The 18351-nt window shown below is 44.9% G+C and overlaps 6 non-coding genes across 6 annotated transcripts; all 6 read right to left on the bottom strand.

The window, feature by feature from the left end:
- Positions 1 to 367: 367 nt before the first annotated feature.
- On the bottom strand, positions 368 to 439 carry Trnar-ucu (transfer RNA arginine (anticodon UCU)). The gene has a single exon. It is a non-coding gene; the product is annotated as a tRNA-Arg (tRNA).
- Positions 440 to 5343: 4904 nt separating this feature from the next.
- Positions 5344 to 5415, bottom strand: Trnar-ucu (transfer RNA arginine (anticodon UCU)). The gene has a single exon. It is a non-coding gene; the product is annotated as a tRNA-Arg (tRNA).
- Positions 5416 to 5831: 416 nt separating this feature from the next.
- On the bottom strand, positions 5832 to 5903 carry Trnar-ucu (transfer RNA arginine (anticodon UCU)). The gene has a single exon. It is a non-coding gene; the product is annotated as a tRNA-Arg (tRNA).
- A 7582-nt stretch (positions 5904 to 13485) lies between these two features.
- Trnar-ucu (transfer RNA arginine (anticodon UCU)) lies at positions 13486 to 13557 on the bottom strand. The gene has a single exon. It is a non-coding gene; the product is annotated as a tRNA-Arg (tRNA).
- Positions 13558 to 13973: 416 nt separating this feature from the next.
- Positions 13974 to 14045, bottom strand: Trnar-ucu (transfer RNA arginine (anticodon UCU)). The gene has a single exon. It is a non-coding gene; the product is annotated as a tRNA-Arg (tRNA).
- Positions 14046 to 14460: 415 nt separating this feature from the next.
- Trnar-ucu (transfer RNA arginine (anticodon UCU)) lies at positions 14461 to 14532 on the bottom strand. Its single transcript has one exon. It is a non-coding gene; the product is annotated as a tRNA-Arg (tRNA).
- Positions 14533 to 18351: the final 3819 nt, after the last annotated feature.

Genomic DNA, 18351 nt, shown 5'->3' with positions numbered 1-18351 from the left:
TCTATGTCATGTTGATTCAATATTTGCTTGTATAGTTCCTATTTTTCACATCTACTGAACGTTTCGCTGGCCGAGTGGCATGGCTTGCAACACTAAGCCTGCCTTTTCTTTTTTGACTTTCTGTTCTTTTTTTTTCTTTTTTGCTTTCTAAGATTTCTGTAACTATTTTTACTTTATTGTTTATGTCATACATATAGTTTTTGTGTGTTGTCTTGTCTTAATTGTAGTGTTTTTTTTTGTATGGTGTACCAGTCCCAAGACCCTAGGGTTGTTCCTGGGCACCGAAAATAAAGGTTGATTGATTGATTGATTATTATTATTATTATTATTATTATTATTACGTGATAAAGAAAGAAAGAAAAACACGCGCCCAGAGTGGGGACCGAACCCACGCCTTTCGATTAGATCTCGAATGCCTTACCAACTCGGCTATCTGGGCTACTGTGTTCTCCTTCGCTTTCTGGGTTATTTATATTTACTACAACTGTATCTGACGCTTGAGGGTGGTAGCCAGCGCCACGCAGACTACACGGGGAGAAGGGGACCTTCTTTTCACCCCCGGGGCGTGACGCGAACGTCTACAGCCTGTCATAAGCGGGCAACTGCCGCGAAACTCTCTTATGCTACCTTGGCATCAAGGCTGCCAGAACCGAGGCCCTCGCCAAGCTTTCGCACGATAATAGGGTTTAGAAATGAGGGGCTCGTTAGGAAATACAGAAAAAATGCCGGCAGTATAAAACGCCAAAGAAGGCATAGGGGAATGGTTGGACTATTTGTTACCGTTAGTGACGTTACATTATTATTATTATTATTATTATTCCTTCCATTCCTTCGTTGACCTGCAGACGTATGCGTGCAGACCTTACATTTCTTCACAAAATTGTTCATGGTGACCTTTCTTGCGCAGACCTGCTTAACTGTTTAGAGTTTAGTGTTCCACAGAGGCCCACCAGGTCGCATCGCCCTTTCTTGACCGCTGCGCGCAACTCCAATCATTCTCCTGTGCGCAGAATACAGAATTGCTACAACCGCTTCTCTGAACGCCTTGACATCTTTCAAAGCTCCTTTACAATTTACCGTACTGCTTTGTTGAACACAGTATGTTAAACATCTATGATATCTCTGTCGTTCGTTTTTCTTTTTTTTATTGCTGAAATTTGGTTTCTCTGTGGTTCTGTTTAACCACTATAGTTGCCTGTTTTTGTAACTGTTTACTTATCATGGTTGTCTTATCATTTGTCTCTATACTTTGTCATTGTTCTTGTCGTCTTACTGTTAAACTTTGTTCTCTGCTTGTTGTGTATTCATTACAATAAGCTGAGCCACAAAGGCATCTTCTTTTTCTTTTTTACCTGTACCCAGGCTCCGCCTGTGCTTTATTTCTGTAATTTTCGCTACTTCAATTTGTGTGTGTTGTCGCTTGTTTATTTCTTTCAATATGTATCTTGTATTTTGTTTTCATGTAACTATCCGTGCGCCAGCACCCAGGCCTCTGGCTGTTCCTGGGCACGTAAATAAACATGATTGATTGATTGATTGATTGATTGATTGATTATTATTATTGTCCACTTATCAATGTTAACTTGCCGAAGAAACTTTTCCGAAGATTTCGAACTTTCAGAACAGATGCTTTAAGTAGACGACGCTCGTCCATCTGCAGAATACAATGTGCATATAATGAATATTCCGATCGTCTTGATATATTCCAGAGCTCCTCGTCTTTGTTCTCTAATGAATTGAAAACTGTTGTAGCTTAAGTGCATTTATGTCGTTTATGTGCCGTATTTCTGTTCCGTATTTATTTTATGCAAATCATCATCTTGCTTGTTTGTTTTTCACTTTTCCTGATTTTGTGTTGCTTGAATTTCTGTCGGTTTAAGTGTTAGTTCTTGTAACGCTGAACTTCGTTTTTCCATTTTGAAACTTCCTAACATTTTGTTACAAAACCTTTGTTTTACGTGTATAATCTATCTCCGTCATGTTCATTGAGTATTTGCTTGTGTAGTTTCAATTTTTCACGTGCCTTCAACGTTTTGCTGGCCGGGTGTCATGGCTTCTAACACTAGGCTTCCTTTTTTTTTGCTGTTTTGCTTTCTGGGATCTCTGTAACTATTTTTACTTTATTGTTTCTTTCATATATATGGTTTTCTGTGTTGTGTTGTCTTGATTTTAGTTTGTTTTTATGAATGCTTGTATATGGTGTACCAGTACCAAGACCCTAGGGTTGTTCCTGGGCACCGAAAATAAAGGTTGATTGATTGATTGATTGATTGATTGATTATTATTATTATTATTATTATTATTATTATAATAATAATAACCTCGAGACTGAGGAATCAGTCTGGCTTGAGGTAGGCCTCAAGAGGGGCGAGAAGCTGCTCATCGGTGCATTCTATATAACCCCGGATATCTTACCTGCTGAATATAATCTCAAGCTCACATCTATTGAAAATGTTTCCAATTCACACTCCAACCATAAGCTAATTATACTTGGGGACTTCAACACCCCAGGTATTCACTGGAACAGTCTTTCATTTCGGCATAAAAACCTTTATGCAGCGCAGAAATGCACCATGTTATTAGATTTTCAATCATTCACCTCCTTGCAGCAGTTCTGCCACATAGAAAACTTCTGTGGTAATGTCCTAGATGTGTGCTTCTCGAACTTGAAAAACGTACAAGTGTGCGCCTCCGAAATATCTCTTGTACGCCCCGACAACTTTCACCCCCCTCTTATTGTCTCTATCTCTGTCGCTGCCCAGCATTGCTATGGTGGTGTTGACGATTGCGCAGTCCCGCGATATGCTTTCAAGCGTGGAGATTATGTTGGGCTCTATCACTTTTATTCATCTGCTGAATGGTCTAGTGTTTTTGATTTCAATGATGTTGACGAACAGGTTCGACGTTTTACCGAAATTGTCAGGAGTGGCATGGAAAAGTACATCCCTTTTTATAAGCCTGTTCATTCCAAATTTCCCCACTGGTTCTCTAAAGAACTTCGAAGTTCGCTTAAACTTAAGGACAGTGCCCACAAAAAGGCCAAGCGGTCTGGGCTTGACATGTGGAAAGCGGATTTTAGTCGGTATCGCTCACTTTGTAAAAGCCTCTACCGGCGTGACCACCAGCTCTATATAGAGTCGTTAGAGGCTTCTGCGTCTCAGAAACCGGCTGACTTCTGGAGGTATGTACGCGGCCGTTCTAAGGCGTCTAAAGAACACATTAGTCTGATTAATTCCGATGGGGAACAGGTTGAGGATGTCACCACGAGCTTTGCTCAGTACTTTCATTCTGTCTTTCAACTGCCAGATGGTCCCGACGAACGCCTATCGTTTAATAATATGTCTAATTTTAGTACACTTATGTTCGATGAAAAACTTGTCAATGATAGCCTTAAACGGATGAAACCGTCATTTTCCTGTGGTGCAGACGGAATTCCAGCAGCCCTCATGAAGGCTTACGGCAACATTTTTGTGCCTGTCTTAACTTCCATTTATAATAACTGTTTGCTTTTCGGCAAATTTTCTCGTGCATGGAAGATTGCTCGAATTTTTCCAATATTGAAGTCTGGTGATAAGTCAGCCGTTACCAACTATCGCCCAATCTCACTCCTTTGTGTCGCCTCAAAACTCTTTGAGTCAGCTCTGCACAACGTTCTTGCTGCCTGCGTCAAGAACGTTCTGATACCAAACCAGCACGGCTTTTTCTCGGGTCGATCGACGGTTACAAATCTTGCAAGCTTCATGACTCAGGCTTCGGCTGCAGTTTGTGAAAACGGCCAGTTGGATGTAATTTATTTTGACCTTAGTAAGGCGTTTGATGTAGTGAACCATAAATTATTAATTAACAAGCTTACTATGTCCGGTGTTGATGCAAGTCTTGTTGCCTTGTTGTCCAACTATCTCCTTGACCGGTCCTTTTACGTAGATGTAAACTTCAAAAGGTCTAGTGTTTACACTGCAACGAGTGGTGTACCTCAGGGTTCTGTGCTGGGTCCACTATTGTTTTCTATCTTTATCAATGATGTGTCAACAGTGTTAACAAAATCTTCATTTCTTCTCTATGCTGATGATGTCAAACTATTTAGGCACATTAGCAGTTTTCAGGACTGCTGTGCCTTGCAGAGGGATGTGTCGGAATTATCGGTCTGGTGCAGCAAAAACTGTCTAATTTTAAATCCAGCTAAAACAAAGGTTGTCACGTACAGCCGGAAAACCCATCGTCTACTGTTTTCCTACAGTATAGCGGGAGCTCCTTTGCAAAGGGTTGAGGAGATTAGGGACCTCGGGGTTCCTTTCGACAGTACCCTCTCTTTTTCTTCTCATATTAGGCTCATCACCCGGCGAGCGCTCCGAAGTCTTGGAAATGTGTGTCGGATTACAAAGGAATTCTCTTCTCCAGATCCATTTCTAATGCTATACAATGCTATATGTATCCCCCAGTTAGAATATGCTTCTGTTGCCTGGAACGGCATCTCCAAATCTAGTAGTGAATTAATAGAACGTGTGCAGAAGAAGTTTTTATCCATATTTAAGCACCGTCATCACAATCACAGTCCGGGTCCTGATTCTGACTTACCCATAGTTCCTTCCATTCCTTCGTTGACCTGCAGACGTATGTGTGCAGACCTTACATTTCTTCACAAAATTGTTCATGGTGACCTTTCTTGCGCAGACCTGCTTAACTGTTTAGAGTTTAGTGTTCCACAGAGGCCCACCAGGTCGCATCGCCCTTTCTTGACCGCTGCGCGCAACTCCAATCATTCTCCTGTGCGCAGAATACAGAATTGCTACAACCGCTTCTCTGAACGCCTTGACATCTTTCAAGGCTCCTTTACAATTTACCGTACTGCTTTCTTGAACACAGTATGTTAAACATCTATGATATCTCTGTCGTTTCGTTTTTCTTTTTTTATTGCTGAAATTTCGTTTCTCTGTGGTTCTGTTTAACCAATATAGTTGCCTGTTTTTGAAACTGTTTACTTATCATGCTTGTCTTATCATTTGTCTCTATACTTTGTCATTGTTTTTGTCGTCTTACTGTTAAACTTTGTTCTCTGCTTGTTGTGTATTCATTACAATAAGCTGAACCACAAAGGCATCTTCTTTTTCTTTTTTACCTGTACCCAGGCTCCGCCTGTGCTTTATTTCTGTAATTTTCGCTACTTCAATTTGTGTGTGTGTTGTCGCTTGTTTGTTTCTTTCAATATGTTTCTTGTATTTTGTTTTCATGTAACTATCCGTGCGCCAGCACCCAGGCCTCTGGCTGTTCCTGGGCACGTAAATAAACATGATTGATTGATTGATTGATTGATTGATAATTACGTGATAAAGAAAGAAAAACACGCGCCCAGAGTGGGGACCGAACCCACGCCTTTCGATTAGATCTCGAATGCCTTACCAACTCGGCTATCTGGGCGACTGTGTTCTCCTTCGCTTTCTGGGTTATTTATATTTACTACAACTGTATCTGACGCTTGAGGGTGGTAGCCAGCGCCACTCAGACTACACGGGGAGAAGGGGACCTTCTTTTCAACCCCCGGGGCGTGACGCGAACGTCTACATCCTGTCATAAGCGGGCAACTGGCGCGAAACCCTCTTAAGCTACCTTGGCATCAAGGCTACCAGAACCGAGGCCCTCGCTAAGCTTTCGCACGATAATAGGGTTTAGAAATGAGGGGCTTGTTAGGAAATACAGAAAGAAATGCCGGCAGTCTACAACGCCAAAGAAGGCATAGGGGAATGGTCGGACTATTTGTTACCGTTAGTGACGTTACATTATTATTAATATTATTATTATTATAATTATGTGATAAAGAAAGAAAGAAAAACACGCGCCCAGAGTGGGGACCGAACCCACGCCTTTCGATTAGATCTCGAATGCCTTACCAACTCGGCTATCTGGGCGACTGTGTTCTCCTTCGCTTTCTGGGTTATTTATATTTACTACAACTGTATCTGACGCTTGAGGGTGGTAGCCAGCGCCACTCAGACTACACGGGGAGAAGGGGACCTTCTTTTCAACCCCCGGGGCGTGACGCGAACGTCTACAGCCTGTCATAAGCGGGCAACTGGCGCGAAACCCTCTTATGCTACCTTGGCATCAAGGCTGCCAGAACCGAGGCCCTCGCTAAGCTTTCGCACGATAATAGGGTTTAGAAATGAGGGGCTCGTTAGGAAATACAGAAAGAAATGCCGGCAGTCTACAACGCCAAAGAAGGCATAGGGGAATGGTTGGACAATTTGTTACCGTTAGTGACGTTACATTAATATTATTAATATTATTATTATAATTACGTGATAAAGAAAGAAAGAAAAACACGCGCCAAGAGTGGGGACCGAACCCACGCCTTTCGATTAGATCTCGAATGCCTTACCAACTCGGCGATCTGGGTGACTGTGTTCTTCTTCGCTTTCTGGGTTATTTATATTGACTACAACTGTATCTGACGCTTGAGGGTGGTAGCCAGCGCCACTCAGACTACACGGGGAGAAGGGGACCGTCTTTTCAACCCCCGGGGCGTGACGCGAACGTCTACAGCCTGTCATAAGAGGGCAACTGGCGCGAAACCCTCTTATGCTACCTTGGCATCAAGGCTGCCAGAACCGAGGCCCTCGTTAAGCTTTCGCACGATAATAGGGTTTAGAAATGAGGGGCTCGTTAGGAAATACAGAAAGAAATGCCGGCAGTCTACAACGCCAAAGAAGGCATAGGGGAATGGTTGGACTATTTGTTACCGTTAGTGACGTTACATTATTAGTGACGTTAAAAGGCCAAGCGTTCTGGGCTCGACAAGTGGAAAGCGGAGTTTAGTCGGTATCGCTCACTTTGTAAAAGCCTCTACCGGCGTGACCACCAGCTCTATATAGAGTCGTTAGAGGCTTCTGCGTCTCAGAAACCGGCTGACTTCTGGAGGTATGTACGCGGCCGTTCTAAGGAGTCTAAAGAACACATTAGCCTGCTTAATTCCGATGGGGAACAGGTTGAGGATGCCGCCACTAGCTTTGCTCAGTACTTTCATTCTGTCTTTCAATTGCCAGATGGTCACGACGAACGCCTGTCGTTTAATAATCTGTCTAATTTTAGTACACTTATGTTCGATGAAAAACTTGTCAATGATAGCCTTAAACGGATGAAACCGTCATTTTCCTGTGGTGCAGACAGAATTCCAGCAGCCCTCATGAAGGTTTACGGCAACATTTTTGTGCCTGTCTTAACTTCCATTTATAATAACTGTTTACTTTTCAGCAAATTTCCTCGTGCATGGAAGATTGCTCGAATTTTTCCAATATTTAGGTCTGGTGATAAGTCAGCCGTTACCAACTATCGCCCAACCTCACTCCTTTGTGTCGCCTCAAAACTCTTTTAGTCAGCTCTGCACAACGTTCTTGCTGCCTGCGTCAAGAACGTTCTGATACAAAATCAGCACGGCTTTTTCTCGGGTCGATCGACGGTTACAAATCTTGCAAGCTTCATGACTCAGGCTTCGGCTGCAGTTTGTGAAAACGGCCAGTTGGATGTTATCTATTTTGACCTCAGTAAGGCGTTTGATGTAGTGAACCATAAATTATTAATTAACAAGCTTACTATGTCCGGTGTTGATGCAAGCCTTTTTCCTTGTTGTCCAACTATCTCCTTGACCGGTCCTTTTACGTAGATGTAAACTTCAAAAGGTCTAGTGTTTACACTGCAACGAGTGGTGTACCTCAGGGTTCTGTGCTGGGTCCACTATTGTTTTCTGTCTTTATCAATGATGTGTCAACAGTGTTAACAAAATCTTCATTTCTTCTCTATGCTGATGATGTAAAACTATTTAGGCACATTAGCAGTTTTCAGGACTGCTGTGCCTTGCAGAGGGATGTGTCGGAATTATCGGTCTGGTGCAGCAAAAACTGTCTAATTTTAAATCCAGCTAAAACAAAGATTGTCACGTACAGCTGCAAAACCCATCGTCTACTGTTTTCCTACAGTATAAAGGGAGCTCCTTTGCAAAGGGTTGAGGAGATTAGGGACCTCGGAGTTCTTTTCGACAGTACCCTCTCTTTTTCTTCTCATATTAGGCTCATCATCCGGCGAGCGCTAAAAGTCTTGGAAATGTGTGTCGGATTACAAAGAAATTCTCTTCTCCGGATCCATTTCTAATGCTATACAATGCAATATGTATCCCCCAGTTAGAATATGCTTCTGTTGCCTGGAACGGCATCTCCAAATCTAGTAGTGAATTAATAGAACGTGTGCAGAAGAAGTTTTTATCCATATTTAAGCACCGTCATCACAATCACAGTCCGGGTCCTGATTCTGACTTACCCATAGTTCCTTCCATTCCTTCGTTGACCTGCAGACGTATGCGTGCAGACCTTACATTTCTTCACAAAGTTGTTCATGGTGACCTTTCTTGCGCGGACCTGCTTAACTGTTTAGAGTTTAGTGTTCCACAGAGGCCCACCAGGTCGCATCGCCCTTTCTTGACTGCTGCGCGCAACTCCAATCATTCTCCAGTGCGCAGAATACATAATTGCTACAACCGCTTCTCTGAACACCTTGACATCTTTCAAAGCTCCTTTACAATTTACCGTACTGCGCTGTTGAACACAGTATGGTAAACATCTATGATATCTCTGTCGTTCGTTTTTCTTTTTTTGTGTGTGAAATTTGGTTTCTCTGCGGTTCGGTTTAACCAATATAGTTGCCTGTTTTTGAAACTGTTTACTTATCATGCTTGTCTTATCATTTGTCTCTATACTCTTGTCATTGTTTTTGTCGTCTTACTGTCAAACTTTGTTCTCTGCTTGTTGTGTATTTATTACAATAAGCTGAGCCACAAAGGCATCTTCTTTTTTCTTTTTACCTGTACCCAGGCTCCGCCTGTGCTTTATTTTTGTAATTTTCGCTACTTCAATATGTGTGTGTCTTGTCGCTTGTTTGTTTCTTGCAATATGTTTCTTGTATTTTGTTTTCATATAACTATCCGTGCGCCAGCACTCAGGCCTCCGGCTGTTCCTGGGCACGTAAATAAACATGATTGATTGATTGATTGATTGATTGATTTTGGCCGCATGATTGGCCGCATGATGGCGCCCAGTAAGGACAAGTGCCTCCTCTGCTGCCTCGCTTTCTTCGACAGGCAGGAGTTTTTTCGATGTTCTGCGTGTAAACGCCATGCGCACGGAAAGTGCATTGTTCTTCCGGACGAGGAACTGCAGCGTTTGATCTCCGGTGAGCAGCCGTTCGTCTGCAATCTGTGTGTGGCTGCGGCGTCACCCGCTAGGCCTAGCGAGCCCGGTGACCAAGCCAGCGAAGACGGTGAGCCAGCGAACATCCCGGCCAAACGAGTGGCGTCCCCTGTCGGAGCAAGCTTCAACCCTTCGGCGGACCTACGCGCAGAGGTACCTGCGTTGAAGAATCTCCTGTCCGAAGCCTGCGCCAGCCTCTCTTTTCTCGGGGATGTTGTCACCGAGCTGCGCGAGGAAAACCGGCTTCTTCGACGGGATAATGTGTCTGGGCTTGCCCAGCAGGCTGCAATCGTCGCTTCCCTGCGCGAGGAGGTTTGCTGCCTGCGAGGGGAGCTCGCGCGTCCTCCGCCTTCTCCGCCTGCTTCCCCGAAGCCTGCTAACCCTTTCATGCCGCCGGTGACGTCACCGCAGTCTGGTATCCCTAGGAGGTCGTCGTTCGCCGAAGCCGCCGCCTGTGCAGCTGGTGAATGTGCCCCCTTCCTGTCCTCTACCACCGCTTCGCCGTTCGTTGACCGCCCCAGCAGTCAACCTGCTACGGCCTTGAGCACTTTGGTTTCCCCTTCGCTCCACCCTCTGCCCCCGCCTCCTGGGTCCGACACTGCGTTTAATGGCCCGCCGACGAACTTGCAGAAGAAAAGGAGCCCTCCCCGCGTGGGTGCGTCGGAAGCTTCTCAGTTGGTTGTGGTACACCGACCACCCAGCTCCAGGACCATCTTTGTTTCAAAACTGTCGGCTAACACCACATCTGCTCAACTGTTGGCCCACTTGTCAACTGTGCAAGTTACGCCATTGTCGTGCAAACGCCTTAGGACTAAGTACGACTCCTATTCTTCTTTTTGCGTAACTGTTAACGAGGAGTGTTTTAGGCGCCTGAGCGACCCGTCTATGTGGCCAAAAGGCTGCCTTTTCAAGCAGTTTCAAGGCAAGGTCCACCCTGGTATGCTGCACAGCTCTGAAATAACTGAAAATGATCAGTAAGTACGAGAGTTTCGACATATACTATCAAAACACTAGAGGTCTACGAACTAAGTCCTCTGAATTTATTAGAAATATTGTATGCTCTAAATTTTCTGCTGTTGTCATTACTGAAACCTGGCTTTCCGATGATATCTCGTCTTCCGACTATTTCCCTTCTAACTATCAAATCTTTAGAAGCGACAGAAAATTAACTGGACCTAAACAAAAAGGTGGCGGGGTTCTCGTTGCCCTTGATCATTCAGTGCAGTGCATACGGCGTGCTGACCTCGAGACCCTAGACGAATCAGTCTGGCTTGAGGTAGGCCTCACGAAGGGCGAGAAGCTACTCATCGGTGCATTCTATATATCCCCGGATGTATTACCTTCTGAATTTAATCGAACACTCACATCCATAGAAAATGTCTCAAATGCACACTCCAACCATAAGCTCATCATACTTGGAGACTTCAACACCCCAGGTATTCGCTGGAACAGTCTTTCCTTTGAGCAAAAAAACCATTATGCAGCGCAGAAATGCAGCATGCTATTAGATTTTCAGTCGTTCACCTCCATGCAGCAGTTTTGCCGCATAGAAAACTCTTGTGGTAATGTTCTAGATGTGTGCTTCTCAAACTTAAAAACGTACAAGTGTGTGCCTCCGAAATATCCCTTGTGCACCCCGACAAATTTCACCCCTCTTATTGTCTCTGTCTCGGTCGCGACCCAGCATCGCTCTGGCGGTGTTGACAATTGTTCAGTCCCGCGATATGGTTTCAAGCGTGGAGATTATGCTGGGCTGTATCACTTTTATTCATCTGCTGAATGGTCTAGTGCTTTGGATGTCAATGATGTTGACGAACAGGTTCGACGTTTTACCGAAATAGTCAAAAGTGCCATGGAAAAGTATATTCCCTGTTATAAGCCTGTTCCTTCCAAATTTCCCCACTGGTTTTCTAAAGAACTTCGAAGTTCGCTTAAACTTAAGGATAGTGCCCACAAAAAGGCCAAGCGTTCTGGGCTTGACAAGTGGAAAGCGGAGTTTAGTCGGTATCGCTCACTTTGTAAAATCCTCTACCGGCGTGACCACCAGCTCTATATAGAATCGTTAGAGGCTGCTGCGTCTCAGAAACCGGCTGAATTCTGGAGGTATGTACGCGGCTGTTCTAAGGCGTCTAGAGAACACGTTAGCCTGCTTAATTCCGATGGTGAAGAGGTTGAGAATGTTGCCACCAGTTTTGCTCAGTACTTTCATTCTGTCTTTCAACTGCCAGATGGCAACGACGAACGCCTATCGTTTAATAACTCTAATTTTAACACACTTAGGTTCGATGAAAAAATTGTCACTGATAGCCTTCAACGGATGAAACCATCATTTTCCTGTGGTGCATATGGAATTCCAGCAGCCCTCATGAAGGCTTACGGGAACATTTTTGTGCCTGTCTTAACTTCCATTTATAATAACTGCTTACTTTTAGGTAAATTTCCTCGTGCATGGAAGATCGCTCGAATTTTTCCAATATTTAAGTCTGGTGATAAGTTAGCCGTTTCTAACTATCGCCCGATCTCACTCCTTTGTGTCGCCTCAAAACTCTTTGAGTCAGCTCTGCACAAAGTTCTTGCTGCCTGCGTCAAGAACGTTGTGATACCAAATCAGCACGGCTTTTTCTCGGGTCGATCAACGGTCACAAATCTTGCAAGCTTTATGACACAGGCTTCGGTTGCAGTTTGTGAAAACGGCCAGTTGGACGTTATTTATTTTGACCTCAGTAAGGCGTTTGATGTGGTGAACCATCAGTTATTAATTAACAAGCTTGCTAAGTCCGGTGTAGACGCAAGCCTTGTTGCCTTGTTGTCCAACTATCTCCTTGATCGGTCCTTTTATGTAGATGTTAACTACAAAAAGTCTAGTGTTTACCCTGCAACAAGTGGTGTACCCCAGGGTTCCGTGCTGGGTCCATTATTGTTTTCTGTCTTTATCAATGATGTTTCAACAGTGTTAACAAACTCTTCTTTTCTTCTCTATGCTGATGATGTCAAACTATTTAGGCACATTAGCGGTGTTCAGGACTGCTGTGCCTTGCAGAGGGATGTGTCGGAATTATCGGTCTGGTGCAGGAAAAACTGCCTAATTTTAAACCCCACTAAAACAAAGGCTGTCACCTACAGCCGGAAAACCCACCGTCTGCTGTTTTCCTACAGTATTGAGGGAGCTCATCTGCAAAGGGTTGAGGAGATTAGGGACCTAGGGGTGCTTTTCGACAATACCCTCTCTTTTTCTCCTCATATTAGGCTCATCACCCGGCGAGCACTCCGAAGCCTTGGAAATGTTTGTCGGATTACAAAGGAATTCTCTTCTCCAGATCCATTTCTAATGCTATACAATGCAATAAGTATACCACAGTTAGAATATGCTTCTGTTGCCTGGAACGGCATCTCCAAATCTAGTAGTGAATTACTAGAACGTGTGCAGAAGAAGTTTTTATCCATATTTAAGCACCGTCATCACAATCACAGTTTTCATCCTGATTCTGACTTATCCATAGTCCATTCCATCCCTTCTTTGAACTGCAGACGTATGCGTGCAGACCCCACATTTCTTCACAAAATTGTTCATGGTGACCTTTCTTGCGCAGACCTGCTTAACTGTTTAGAGTTTAGTGTACCACAAAGGCCCACCAGGTCGCATCGCCCGTTCTTGATCGCTGCGCGCAACTCCAATCATTCTCCTGTGCGCAGAATACAGAATTGTTACAACCGCTTCTTTGAACGCCTTGACATCTTTCAGAAATCCTTTACAGTTTACCGTACAACGCTGTTGAATACAGTATGTTAAACACCTATGATATGTCTGTCGTTCTTTTTTTTCTGGAATTTGATTTCTCTGCGGTTGTGTCTATCCAACTGATAGTTGCCTATTTTTGAAACTGTTTACTGTCATTTGTTCGTTTTTTCATTTGTCTCTACACTCTTGCCGTTGTTTTTGTTGTATTACTGTCAAACTTTGTTGCTCTGCCTGTCGTGTGGCCTTTACGACGGGCAGAGCTACATAGGCATCTTCTTTTTTTATTTTTTACCTGTACCCAGGCTCCGCCTGTGCTTTATTTCTGTCATTTTCACTACTTCAATTAGTGTGTGTCTTGTCGCTTGTTTGTTTCTTGCTATATGTTTCTTGTATTTTGTTTTCATGTAACTACCCGTGCGCCAGCACTCAGGCCTCTGGCTGTTCCTGGGCACGTAAATAAACATGATTGATTGATTGATTGATTGATTACGTGATAAAGAAAGAAAGAAAAACACGCGCCCAGAGTGGGGACCGAACCCACGCCTTTCGATTAGATCTCGAATGCCTTACCAACTCGGCTATCTGGGCGACTGTGTTCTCCTTCGCTTTCTGGGTTATTTATATTTACTACAACTGTATCTGACGCTTGAGGGTGGTAGCCAGCGCCACTCAGACTACACGGGGAGAAGGAGAACTTCTTTTCAACCCCCGGGGCTTGACGCGAACGTCTACAGCCTGTCATAAGCGGGCAACTGGCGCGAAACCCTCTTATGCTACCTTGGCATCAAGGCTGCCAGAACTGAGGCCCTCGCTAAGCTTTCGCACGATAATACGGTTTAGAAATGAGGGGCTCGTTAGGAAATACAGAAAGAAATGCCGGCAGTCTACAACGCCAAAGAAGGCATAGGGGATTGGTTGGACTATTTGTTACCGTTAGTGACGTTACATTATTATTATTATTATTATTATTATAATTACGTGATAAAGAAAGAAAGAAAAACACGCGCCCAGAGTGGGGACCGAACCCACGCCTTTCGATTAGATCTCGAATGCCTTACCAACTCGGCTATCTGGGCAACTGTGTTCTCCTTCACTTTCTGGGTTATTTATATTTACTACAACTGTATCTGACGCTTGAGGGTGGTAGCCAGCGCCACTCAGACTACACGGGGAGAAGGGGAACTTCTTTTCAACCCCCGGGGCGTGACGCGAACGTCTACAGCCTGTCATAAGAGGGCAACTGGCACGAAACCCTCTTATGCTACCTTGGCATCAAGGCTGCCAGAACCGAGGCCCTCGCTAAGCTTTCGCACGATAATAGGGTTTAGAAATGAGGGGCTCGTTAGGAAATACAGAAAGAAATGCCGGCAGTCTACAACGCCAAAAAAGGCATAGGGGAATGGTTGGACTATTTGTTACCGTTAGTGACGTTACATTATTATATTATTATTATTATTATAATTACATGATAAAGAAAGAAAGAAAAACACGCGCCCAGAGTGGGGACCGAACCCACGCCTTTCGATTAGATCTCGAATGCCTTACCAACTCGGCTATCTGGGCGACTGTGTTCTCCTTCGCTTTCTGGGTTATTTATATATACTACAACTGTATCTGACGCTTGAGGGTGGTAGCCAGCGCCACTCAGACTACACGGGGAGAAGGGGACCTTCTTTTCAACCCCCGGGGCGTGACGCGAACGTCTACAGCCTGTCATAAGCGGGCAACTGGCGCGAAACCCTCTTATGCTACCTTGGCATCAAGGCTGCCAGAACCGAGGCCCTCGCTAATCTTTCGCACGATAACAGGGTTTAGAAATGAGGGGCTCGTTAGGAAATACAGAAAGAAATGCCGGCAGTCTACAACGCCAAAGAAGGCATAGGGGATTGGTTGGACTATTTGTTACCGTTAGTGACGTTACATTATTATTATTATTATTATTATTCCGTAACTTCAACATAAGCTATCCTTTCGTTTTTTTGTATTTTGTATTTTATTTTGTATTTGAAAGATGTGTACATTATGTTTCGTGTGTTTCTGTTTCCGTGCGCCAGCACAAAGGCCCCCCGGCTGTTCCTGGGCACGCAAATAAATGATTGATTGATTGATTGATTGATTGATTGATTATTATTATTTTTTTTTTTTCAAGATGGCGCCTAGCAAGGATTGTTGTGTTCTTTGCTCTTGCGTTTTTTATGGCAAACAAAAGTTTTTCCGCTGCATTGCCTGTAAAAAACGTGTGCACGCGAAGTGTGTTGTGTGGCCGGACGCTGAGCTTCAACTCCTGAGATCTGGCGCTCGGCCGTTCAAATGCAACATCTGTCAAACGGTTGAGGTGGCGGCTAGGCCTAGTGGAGCCAGCGAAGACTTCGGCGCGCCCGCAAGCAGGGCTTCTTCCCCCTGCTCCCTTCGTCAAGGCTCACCGACAGTCGTCAAGAAGGCCCCGGCGCCCCCGCTCCAACCGGGTGACCTTGGTGCCGAACCTGCCGGTCTTCGCGCGCTCCTCGTTGACGCGCTGAAGGGAATTTCCTTTCTCAGCGACCAAGTGGCCGGGCTTCGCGAGGACAACGACCTTCTGCGCCGGGAAAACGCGCGGGCTTTTGCCTGCCTCCGTCAGGAGAGGGAGGGAGACCGCGCCCATTATGCGAAGTTGGTCACTTCCCTGCGTGCAGAGGTTTGCTCCTTGCGAGCTGAATTGCTTCGCCGTCCCGCTGCTTTGCAGAATGGAATGCGCGGCAGCTCGGGGAAGCCTTCTTTCATCCAAGCTGTTAACAATGAAGTGCCATCCTCGTCGGCTACGTCGGCTCCGCTGCAGGCGGTGTCTCCGGCGTCTCCTACACTGCACCCAACTCCGTCCACCCCTTTCCCAGTGCTTTCCGTGTCTGTGCCTGACTGTCACCCTCCCAGTTTTGAGAAGAAGCGCCGAAGCCGGTCATGTGTGGGTGCGTCAGACACATCTGGACTGGTCGTCGTTTCGCAGCCGAAGCGCCCCAAAGCTATGTTTGTTTCCAAGCTTTCTCCGACCACCACCCCTGCCAGTCTCAATGCTCACCTGTCCACTTTAGGTGTCTCGCCCTTGAGCTGCCGACGACTGAAGACTAAATTCGACACCTATGCATCCTTTTATATTTCCTTGAATGAAGAGTGTTTCGAGCGCCTAAATGACCCCGCTGTTTGGCCGAAAGACTGCCTCTTTAAGGAGTTTCGAGGCATGTTTCGCGAAGGCATGCTTCACAGCTCTGAGCGCATCACGTAAGCAAAACAACCATGACTAGTTTAGATGTTTTTTATCAGAATGTGCGAGGTCTTCGAACTAAGGCGACTGAATTTTTTGGTAACGTTCTGGCTTCTTGCTTTCCTTTAATAGCTATATCTGAAACTTGGTTGTGCCCCGATATCTTATCCAGTGAATATTTTCCTCAAAATTACCATGTATATCGAATTGATCGTGCTTTAACGGGATGCAAACAAAAAGGGGGCGGGGTCCTTCTCCCCGTTGACAAATCTCTCCCGTGTGTGCTACGTAGCGATATTGATAACGCCGATGAGTCTTTATGGGTCGAAATTCATTTCTCTAAAACTGAAAAACTTCTAGTTGGTGTTTTTTACATTCCTCCTGATGTAGCTCCTGAGGCGTTCAATAAGTTAATCTCCTCCATTGAACAGGTGCTTATCACTCATGGCAACCGCAAAGTCCTCCTGCTTGGAGATTTTAATGCTCCTGGCGTGGAGTGGAGCCAGCTAACTTGTTCCCACTACAACCACCACATTGAACAGAAGGGTAATAGGCTGCTAGATTTTTTGGCTTTCACTTCTATGGCACAGTGTAATCGCATAAAAAATTGCAGTGGAAATATTCTGGACCTGTGCTTTTCGAACTTTGATGGCGTTAGTGTGTTGCACTCTGATTGTTCTTTAGTAATACCGGACAGATTTCATCCTCCTCTTTCTATTTCCTGTTGCCTCCCTTCATTGCTCCACCGTTCCGTAAATTCCAACAACACGCAACCTCATTACGCTTTCGCCAGGGGAGATTATGCTGGGCGGTATGGCTACTTTTCCGCTGCCCCTTGGTCGACCGTCATTGACCACACTGATGTCAATGAACAAGTCGACCGTTTCACAGAGATTGTGCTTTCGGGTATGAAGGAATACATCCCGCAATATTTACCGAGGAGGTTCAGGTTTCCACACTGGTTTTCTTCTGAATTGCGGGATGCCCTGAAACTCAAGGAACGTGCGCACAGAAAGATGAAGCGCTCTGGTGCCAACCAGTTTGCTCAGGAATTCCGGCGCCTACGTGCCCTATGTAAAATATTGCACAAAAGTGATCATACTTCGTACCTGGCGTCGGTAGAAACTCAAGCAACTCACTAACCTGGAGCCTTCTGGAAATACATTAATTCTAGATCTAGTACAACTAAAGATTCTATTCGTCTTCTAGACTCCAACGGAGATGAGGTTGTCAAGGTGGCCGACTGCTTTGCTCGTCAATTTTCTTCTTTTTTTGGGATTAGCGGTGGTAGTGACAACAGCAGCGCCCCTTGTCACCAGGGCGAGAACTCCGGTTGTTTACAACTGGACGAGAACATCATTCGGACCAGCATCAAGCGGCTCAAGCCCTCGCTTTCTTGTGGGCCAGATGGTATTCCTGCTGCAATCCTAAAAACATATGCAAATATATTCGTTCCTGTGTTCACTTCAATATTTAATAACTGTCTCCGGTCGGGAACGTTTCCTCGCTCATGGAAAATCTCTCGCGTATTCCCTGTTTTCAAGTCAGGCCTAAAAACTGATGCTATAAACTATAGGCCTGTCTCGCTGCTTTGTTCTGCCTCTAAAATTTTCGAGTTATCTCTTCATACGGTCTTGTCTTTCTCATTTAAACATGTCCTCATTCCTAATCAACATGGATTTATGCGTGGTCGTTCAACTTCCACGAACCTTGTATGCTTCATGGAGCAGGCTGTCCCAGCAATCGTTGGTAGAAGCCAACTGGATGTGGTCTACTGTGACATGAGCAAAGCCTTTGATGTTGTCAACCACTCGTTATTGCTTGCACAGCTCACTCTGTTAGATGTACACGCTTCTTTGGTGGGTCTTATACGTTGTTATCTCAAGGAGCGATATTGCTATGTAACTGTTAACGGTCAAACATCTTTTAGGTACAAAGCAACCAGTGGTGTACCCCAAGGCTCCGTTCTGGGTCCCCTTCTTTTTTCCATTTTCATTAACGATGTTGCTTCTGCCATTCAAAATTCTTCTTTCTTGTTGTACGCTGATGATATAAAAATCTTTAGAGAAGTGCGTAGTGTTCAGGACTGTAATTCTCTTCAGGTTGATATAGCGTCATTCCATCGTTGGTGCACCAAAAACGACCTT

The sequence above is a fragment of the Haemaphysalis longicornis genome, unplaced genomic scaffold (assembly GCF_048455015.1).
Source record: "Haemaphysalis longicornis isolate Haplotype H1 unplaced genomic scaffold, Haemaphysalis longicornis Haplotype H1 scaffold_6, whole genome shotgun sequence".
NCBI classification, from domain to species: domain Eukaryota; kingdom Metazoa; phylum Arthropoda; class Arachnida; order Ixodida; family Ixodidae; genus Haemaphysalis; species Haemaphysalis longicornis.
Note: the sequence above shows the minus strand (reverse complement) of the source record. Positions and strands in the feature narration are given on the sequence as shown.